This window comes from Serinus canaria, chromosome Z (genome assembly GCF_022539315.1).
Source record: "Serinus canaria isolate serCan28SL12 chromosome Z, serCan2020, whole genome shotgun sequence".
Lineage (NCBI taxonomy): Eukaryota > Metazoa > Chordata > Aves > Passeriformes > Fringillidae > Serinus > Serinus canaria.
Genome location: NC_066343.1, coordinates 19456269 through 19465236, shown reverse-complemented (window position 1 = coordinate 19465236; position 8968 = coordinate 19456269).

Genomic DNA, 8968 nt, shown 5'->3' with positions numbered 1-8968 from the left:
ATATATGTGTTTTCTCTACGGTATTGCAGTACTGGTTGGTAAACTGCTTTTCTTTTTGAGTAGCTAAATGTGAATGCTACAGCTTCAACCCTTCTGTCATTAAGAATTGTGCCTTAAGCAAAAAGTCATATTTCATGCTCTTTCTTTCTGTGAAATTATGGTCTGGTAAAGCCCTTAAATTTCAGTGGTGGGTAAAGAAAGGCTTAAACTGAATGATACAGGATAAATTATTTTCCCACTGTCTAGAAAAAGCAGTTAGTCATACTGTTAATCAGGGGAAACAGTACTTCCAGTTTCTAACTAAAAAGTAGATAGCAATGCTCTGTAAGAAGTAAGCAGCAGACAGTTTTCAAGAAAGCTGGACAAATTAATTTTCTTCCTCAAGCTTTTGAAAAATCTTCCATATTGCATTAGCAATTTGAAAAGTAGAGGAATAGAACATCTCAAGGGTAAGAGAAGTAGAAGATCCTTATTAGAGACAGCTGGAGATTTAAGAATATTGCCATTGTAATTTCAAAATACCTTCATATTTAGGCACAGTAGTCACAATCCTATAAGGAAGTGTACATTTCAGAGAGCTGGAACTTTAGATTAGGGCTGATTAGTAACAATAGGATCAAAAAAGATGAGGCTCTGGATGAGGAAATCTGTGACAGAACTTTCCCACAGGATAATTGTCGCACGGATGGCTTATGTGAATTGAATGTAGATTCTCTTAATTAAAAAAGGGAGAAACTGGATAGGATCATTTACAGCATTATTCATCCTTCTGCAGTTGCAGATGATGAAAGATGTCTGCTGTTACCTAAGCTGTCTAACCATCCAAAAATGGCTTCTTGGCAGTAGCAAGTGCTGACTGGTGCTTGAAGACCAAAACTCATCATACAAAATAGTGCAGGATTAGGGCAAAAGAGAACAAGTGTGAAGTGTATTGCTCTGCCACAGGCAATACTTTTGTTTGTTTTGCACATAATATCCAGAGGGCCAAATGCCATCCACAGTGAACCACAGAAGGCCCTTCTCCCCCTCTCCAAAGTTTTACCTTGCAGTTGATCTCCAGCATTCATAAAAACTGAGAAGAAGTTATGGACAACAGTTTTGAGCTATGCACACAGGAAAAAAAATTGCTTTCTGATTAATCTGTCTGTCAGAATGAGGCAGTGTAAATTATGAAAATGGCAGTCCCATCTCTCATCAGATCATAAAACATGATCTTGACACATGATCTGGGTTCCTCTCTGAAGTTCAAAGGGTTGCTCCTATCGTATCTCCTGAAGATTTATTGTCATAAGTTCCTTACCAAAAATTTTCCTTAGAAGGTTATTTGGAATTCCCATCTACCAGTAATTAGAAACCTAATTCCCATTTGAAATACATGTTTTCCTAGCTTTGTATGTCTGACCTTCTCATAGTTTCAGTACTTGTCGGGCCTTCAGAGAGAGTTGTCCTCTCTCAGCATTTATGTGATTAGGCTAAATCAACCAACCAAAAGAACACACAAGCTGTAAGAATGAGTAAAAATTAGAATAATCTAGAGTTGAGTAAGCTGGCAGAATGGTTCAGTTTTCCCTTTTCCCGTCTCTTGATTGTATGCTCCCAAAAAACCCCAGAATCCACTGGTTTACTAAAGACTTTTTGTTGCTGAACCTGCGATTTAAATTGTGCATTTGTTCCTTTTTACAGTGAGAGGGATTTTTTTTTTTTAACAGTAAACAGCTGATTGCTTTCACTTCAGATTCTGTAGCTTGTATTGTCCTCTTCTAATATTTTAGGTGCCTGGATGTAGCTTTGTTCCATTCACACAAAGCATTATTCTAACTGGAATGTGAAGCAAAATGTTCAGTGAATGAGCCAGACTTGGATTAGTTTTTGTTTCCATCCCATAGTTTCAAAATAGTGAACTTGCCTTTTTCTCCTTTCTTTTTGCATGTGTGGCTACCAGGCATTTTATTGGCCAGCCTGTACTTTTTATTGATTAGCCTGTAAGGTGGGGTCATCCTGGCATGACTGTGGTCTTTCTGGTTTTCTGGCTAAGGGAAGCACATAATCTCTTGCTTTATCATGCCTTTTTTTCCCATAACGCATGAAATGGAAACTTCAGGGAGTTATAAACCAAAAGAAACAAGCAAAAAAACCCTAAAAGAAAACCCAACAAAAACCCAACCAAAACAAAAGCCCAAACAACCAAAAAACAACAAACAAAAAATTGCCAACAAAACCCTCAAAACCAAACCAGAAAACAGGACCTGCTGTAAATTAAAAAAATACGCAGTGTGAGGCAGATGCCCTGTTGACTGCTATGAGGAGTGTTATGGCTTACTTCCAGTCCCACCTGGCAGTAACCTTGGGGCCAGACAGCAGATAGTTCTGTGAGCAGGCTGGTCTGTGCAGGCTGCTCCCACTGCAGCACTGCTGTGCAGATCAGTGGTGTGCTTTTCAAGTGAGTCTCCCCATTTCCATCCTTTGCTTGTTTGGGTTCGTGTCACTGAATCGTCTTAATGCACAACCTGTGTTAATTTTGAATGCACCTGAGCTTCAAGGAGTGTTACAAAAGCTCACCTAACCAGCTTTGACCACTAATGGCTGTCCAGTTCATGGCAGCAGACTATAAGTTGTTCTGAAATAACCCTTATATCTTTTCCCATTCCTCTTCTACTCCCATGGAGTGTCACAGACTTTTGATCCTTGGCATCAACTCCATTCTACAGATCTCCTTTCTAATACAAGTGAAACTGTAGTTTCAGTTTCTCTTCTGATGTTAAACATAAGTTGAGACGTACACTGGCTTGTTTTTCCTCTTGCTTGTAGGTAGTTACTGCGTATCGTGTGTAGCATCACGTTCTACTTTGAGCTGGGTCATGAAAATGAGATAATGTAGTTGATTGCTAAAGGTGGAGCTGCAACATCATTAACTGTTGGAAAATGAGTCAGCTGTGCCACATGCAATGCTGATACTTCCTCCTGACAGCAGGACTGACCTTAGTACAAAGTGCTGTTGATGTATTGTAAAGAAATATTTGTTCCATTATACAAAGGCAGAAACTAAGGCACAGACTCAGTGACCTCTTAAAATGACCACAGGAAGTAGGGCTGTAGCAAGAAACAGAGTTCAGATCATCTGGCTCCAGGGACTTTAATTTTGAGATTCTTTTCTCCAGACAGGTTTGACATGGGTAGTTTCATAAATGAAGACTATATGAAAAAAACAAAACAAAACCACTAAGAATTTCTTAGGGGAATTAGGCTAATGTTATTGCCCAGTTTTAACGTCTGTGTCTATCCTTCTTCTCCCTAGTTTTTCAAAATACTAGGCCAGTTTAATACACTCAACAGAAAGAGAGCAGCCTATGTATGTCTGTAACTTCTTTGAAAACACCAGAGTGAGCAGATGGCCGAGTCCATACTAACATTTCCCACTGAAGGAGAGGATTTGGCAAGAGCTTGACTCTTATTAGGCATGAGTGAATCCAGGCAGGAATTAAAATACTTAGGACCATGAAAAAGTCTTTGATCACAACCCAGGCTTTACTAGAGAGCAGAAGATCTGGTCCCTGTTCAGAATGCGCCATATTTGTATTACATCATAGGCACCTGTTCATCAAGGTGGTAGCATCTGAGCATCAGATTATCCTGGTTTGTATAGTCAAATCTCCCTCATTAGGCACTCAGTGACCTGAGTTTGCTGTGATGGCACAGAATGTAAATGAAAATTGGCCAAGCTGCACAAAAATGAGAAACTCTAGGACTTTCTGTGGCTGTATACTGACTATATTACTATACATGCCAAAATGGTTTGAAGTTAATTCTGTTGAGTAGTTTTTACTGCCTTGTAAGCAGGTTGGGGGAAGCCATGACTCCCAGTTCATCTGTAAGAGTTCTGACCTTGTTAGCATCATGATTTTTATTGACCTTGGTACAAGTAATGAGTAAGACTAGACTGTGATCTTCCTTTTTCAACATCCTTAATTTCAGTTCTCAAGTCTGGAAACTTTTGTGTTAGAAAGCCCAAAGTGATATGAAATATGTAAGAGGAAACATGTATCTGGTGAAGAACTGTTCTGTGGAAAAACAGATCTGGCTCTTTTGCCCAACGTTGTCTCTGCTGAGCCTCCAGTGGAAATTTTCCTGAGATCCTTGCTTCTGTCCATGCTTTGTCTTAATTTTTTGGCTCTCATGAATTCTTTGTGCAGCAGTGTTTCTCCGGCTGTGATGCCTTACCCTCCCGCCCCTCTGAAAGCTGCAGTGCATGGTGACTGCACTTGCCCTGCGCTGCCACTGAGAGCCAGCTCCTGGACTAGTCAGCCTTTCTCTGACAGTGATGTCTGGGATAGCCAGTGCAGGTGATATGCAATGGCAGCTATTTAAAAAGGAAAAGTAAAACTAGATGCTCAGATGCTAGTAAAGTAAAACTAGATACTTCATCCTTTCTAAATGTGCCCATTGGTTCTTGCCATCATCATCATCATCGTGTTGTTCCCAGTTGCTCCACTGAGCTTCTTACCCCCCGTTGTTCCCCATCTGCCATCGTGGCTGAGTCAAGCCTGCATTGAAATGGGAAATGCTTGGGGAGGTCTTGGTGCTGCTGTGCCTTAGGCAGCTTGTGCTGTTTCTAAGCTGTCGAAGAGGAAGGGCTGGAAGAAATGCAGGATTCAGCTTGTTCTTTCTTCATACGTCTGGTGAGGATGCTTAGCCTCCTGTCATGGTTTTACCCCAGCCAGCAGGCAGAACCCAGGTTCTCACTCACTCCCCCACCAGCAGGATTAGGGAAAGAATTGAAGGGTAAAAGCCAGAAAGCACAGGGGTTGAGATAAAGACAGGTTAATAGGGAAAGCAAAAGCCACACATGCAAGCTAAACAAAACAGGGAATTAATTCACTGCTTCCCATGAGCAGGCAGCTGTTTAACCATCCCCAGGAGAGCAGGGCTCCATCACATGCAATGGTGACTTGGGGGGAACAAGCACCATTACACCTAATGTCCACCCTCTCCCTCCTTCTGCCCAGCTTTATGTACTAGTCATTTGGAATATGACTTTGGTCACTTCAGGTCACCTGTCACAGGTGTGTCCCTTCCCAGCCTTGGCTCTGTGTAAGCCCTGCTCAGCAATAACAAACACAACTCTGTATTTTATCAACCCCGTGTTCAGCACAAATTCAAAACACAGACCCGTACTAGCCACTGAAGAAAACTGTACCCCAGCTGAAACCAGCACACCTCCTAATTAATGTGAAATGTGCACTCTGTTAATTGCACTGCCCAGTGGGTTTTGTTTCACATGATGTTGCAAATACACTCTGCAGATACTGCTGGTGTAAACTGTTGAAGATTCCATAAGCAGATCTCATCCTGGAATTAGTAATATCTGGATTTCCTTACATGCAGAAGGTACTTGAAAAGGTTTGTACCTGTTAAAACCCTTGTTCTGTTTCCTAACTTGCTGATTTTTTTCTCTTGAAAATCTGCCTTAAAAAAGTGTCTTTCCAGATCCCACTATTTTGTCCACCACATTCCTGCATTGTGACTCTTTTGCCCTTCTCTGCCATAGAAATATGTGGTAGTATTAGGAATGTGACATTTCATGTGTTTCTTCTGAAGATGCTGATTGACTCTGCAAAAGGGGAAAGTGCATTAAAATTGCCTCTTACAGGGTGTCCTTTCTGGTTCTATCTTGCCATTAACAAGTCAAGTGTCATTTACCTCAGAGGATAAGTTCTAGTAGACTAAAAAAAAAATTGTAATTGGTGTTAACGAAAACTTGTGAATTCTTACTGTAGAAATAGGTTTTAACATGTTTTTTCATGTTTTTGAATTGAATATGGAACTGTTTTCTTAAATCCAAAAAGAAGAAAATAAAAGGAGGCTGGACATACTTCTAGTAAATGAAAAACCAAGGTGGAACTGGAGAAGCGAGCGAATTCACTTCTGGCCTTGTTTGCAACAAGGATACTGATAACTTAGATAATGAGACCTTCCTGTACTTAGAGGAGATAATGTTAAATGCCTAGACCTGGCTGAAGGCTTCTTGGCAAAGTAGGCAAAATAAATTGTAATCTTGCACTGACAGGGGATTGTGTTTTGCAGCAGAAGAGGAAGAAAGGCCAAGAAGGGTCTTACAGGAGGATAAAGATGTAGCGGCCAGTTGGACTTTACCAGGCTGTATGTAACTTAATGGTACTGCAAAAGGATGTCTGTCAACCCTGCATTTACCAGCTCCTCATAGCATTGCTCTTCATCTTGCACGATGGTCAAAGGTGTCAGTGCTTGTTCCTATGGCAGCAAATGAGAGGGATGAGGCTGAAGAATGCACATCCTTCTCTTCTCTGGCAGCCAACAGTGGTGCAACAGGGATAGCAATGGCTGCTGCTTGAAGTCCCTTTTGCTGACAAGTTCACTGAACACCGTAGCTTCTCCCTGTTCTGTTCTCCAGAACAGGGAGAAGTGAAGGAGTTGATCCAGGCAGCCCCCTTCTTTGAATTGTATTGTGATCTGGAGCTGGATAACATCGCCAGTCAAGGTATCTGAACATACTGCTCTAAAAGCAGTATGAAGAAAAGCTGGGGCAGTACTAGTCCTTCCTAATAAATCCTCACACCCTGTTTCAGTCTTTGGCTGTGTGACACTGATCTGATACTGGCAGAGAACAGCCAAGAAACGTGAAAGGGATATGCAGCTACTGCAAAGCCAGTCTGATTTAGCAGGCAATAGTAAATTTTATTTGGGGGGGGGGGAGAGAAGGTGCTGAAACACTGAGTGAGAAAATGAAGTATTGCTATTGTACTAATACTGCAAGGCACTAGACATAGAGCACTACAGAGAGATTAGGGTCTGTGCTCACATATTGTGAACTGTCAGTCTTAAAATCTGAAATAACAGCTCAGTAATTTTAGTAAGGTTTGATCCCAGAAAAAGAAGCATAAGTAGAAATGTAGCTTTAGGTCTTTTCTAAGCAGTTCAGATTTTGAGTGTAGTCATAGAACCATTCTCTGACATGAAGCTAAAAATTCCTTAAGTTTCCACTGTGATTGATGCAAAGTGACTGCAGCGTCTTCTGTAAAGGATTTCTCAGCAATGAGCAACCTTCTAGGCAAAGTTGTCTACATAGTCAACTGTTCATAGTTGTCTTCATAGTCAATCTGCTCAGCTGAAAACACACTTATTAAAGGTGGAATACTCTTTGAGACACAGAGACATAAATGTTCTAAGCATTGTGTAAAAGCATTCAAAACCTAAGAAGTCCCTCAGTCCTAAATAAGTTCTTGTTCAAGAGAGAAATTTCAGAAGGTGGGTCGAAATATGAAAATTTTTCTTTAATGTAGGAAATCTGTCTATTCACAGCTAAAACAACATTTGTTTTTAACTATAAAAGTTGGATAAAGACCTCTAAAAGAAAAAGATTAAGTAATGTATAGATCTTCTTATTATATGTTCTCTGGAAGATGGCTGATGATGCTTTTTCCAAGAAGAACTTACTTTTATTCAAATCAGTGAAATCATTTGCTTTCATACAGAAGTGGAATTTTTAATCAAGGGTATCAGAAAGACTTACAAATCAAACAGTTCCCCACAGTTTTTAGTCTCTGTTTCTGTAGAGTACTTGAACCATGCACACTGGTGATAGGTGTCTTGAAACTCCCAGACATAGCACCTGAGATTGAGCACCTGTTTGATGAGCAACAGTGTGAAAGAGGGTCAGACATTCCATCCCTGTTAACCAGACAAAGCCCAGCAAGCATGCCTACATTGTGTCAGCTTGTATGTGTGTGTGTGTGTGTGTGTGTGTACAGTTCATGGCATAAGTATGCATGTGTAGCAAAACACTGCATGCTTAGGCATGCGCATACAGATAGAGACCTGCGGACCTTCTTTAACCATTAATTGTGCTTTTAACATGTGCCTTTATTTGACCAAAGTGGCAAAGACAAAGCAGTGTGACTTGGTCTTGAGGCCAGTGCAGAGGTACTGAAGAGCAAAACTGAGGCATCAAGAAAAACAGAAGTGTTAACAATCATTGGTTTATGGCTTGTATGGCTTGATGTGATACTGGCCTTGGGAAGAACATGCACTTGTAAGAAGCAGAACACTAATTATTGTAGCTGTTACTATGTTTTGTGTACTTAATGGCATATGATGTGACTGCTTATATGGCTAGGGAAACACTATTTTTTTCTGGTTTGGCACGGTTAGAAAAATGTGTGACAACCTAGTGTAGAAGGGAAAAGAAATCCAAAACTGCCTTGATTTCTTTTTGCGCTGTGAGCACTTTTCAATCAATTGCAAGCCTCCACATACACTTTTGCACTGATACCTGAGCAAATGTCTCTTGGATTAAATCTGGCAGGTGTTCACAGAACATCTCCATTGAGGCAGCTTATTGAATGGAAGAAAAAAGACTGGTGTTTTCCCTAAGATGTTTTTAAGAGGAACATCTACAGACTCACGTTCTGTAGGATTTTTTTCTTACAATCTTTCGTCAGTTGTTGTTTTTCTTTCTCCAAATGGAGTTACTGCACATAGAAGAGAGCTGCAATAAAACAACTGTGTTTTACCTCAAAATGGTCATACTATCTGCAAAGTGGAAACTCATGCTGTTTGCTTAAGTATCTCACTTGCAAAATTACTTATCTAGGAACTTGTCTGATTCTACATAGAAATGAAGATTGGAAATATTTTTGTCTTGCCCGCAGTGTCTGAGAGAGGTCAAAGTACAGAAATTCTTCATCATACCCCAAGAGATGCTGTAATAGAGAGAGATTCATTCAGTTGGCATTTATCTCAGTGTGTAATTGCTATTGCCAAAATATGTCCCTCGCTGTTTTGTGCCACAGAACATGTGCTGGGAAGAGACACCTCTGAAACTCTGCAAATTGCAAGTGTGAATTATCAAGAGCAGGAAAGAACAGAGGCAGCAGTTTGCAGAAGTAACAACTCCCCCTTTTACTCCCTCCCTAACTCCTTACCTGTGTGTTTT